Raw genomic sequence first — 282 nt, 5'->3', positions numbered from 1 at the left:
TCCCAAGAAGTTCTTTCTTTATAGCCATTAAGATGGGCTCGGCGAGTTTTAATGATCCATTCGCGGGAAATAGTATTTGAAGCAAAGAGAGCTTCAAGAGGCAAATTCAAAACACATTTAAGCCTAACATGCTTCCTATGCAGAGGAATCTTGTACACAAATGAATTCATGAAGAACAAAGTGACAAGCATAAGAGGATAAAACACGAGTAACTTCAAGATTCTCAACATAAAGAGGGAAACTTAATATTATTAAGATGCATATAACCACATTTCCCTCTCT

This window comes from Lolium rigidum, chromosome 4 (genome assembly GCF_022539505.1).
Source record: "Lolium rigidum isolate FL_2022 chromosome 4, APGP_CSIRO_Lrig_0.1, whole genome shotgun sequence".
NCBI classification, from domain to species: Eukaryota; Viridiplantae; Streptophyta; class Magnoliopsida; order Poales; family Poaceae; genus Lolium; species Lolium rigidum.
Note: the sequence above shows the minus strand (reverse complement) of the source record.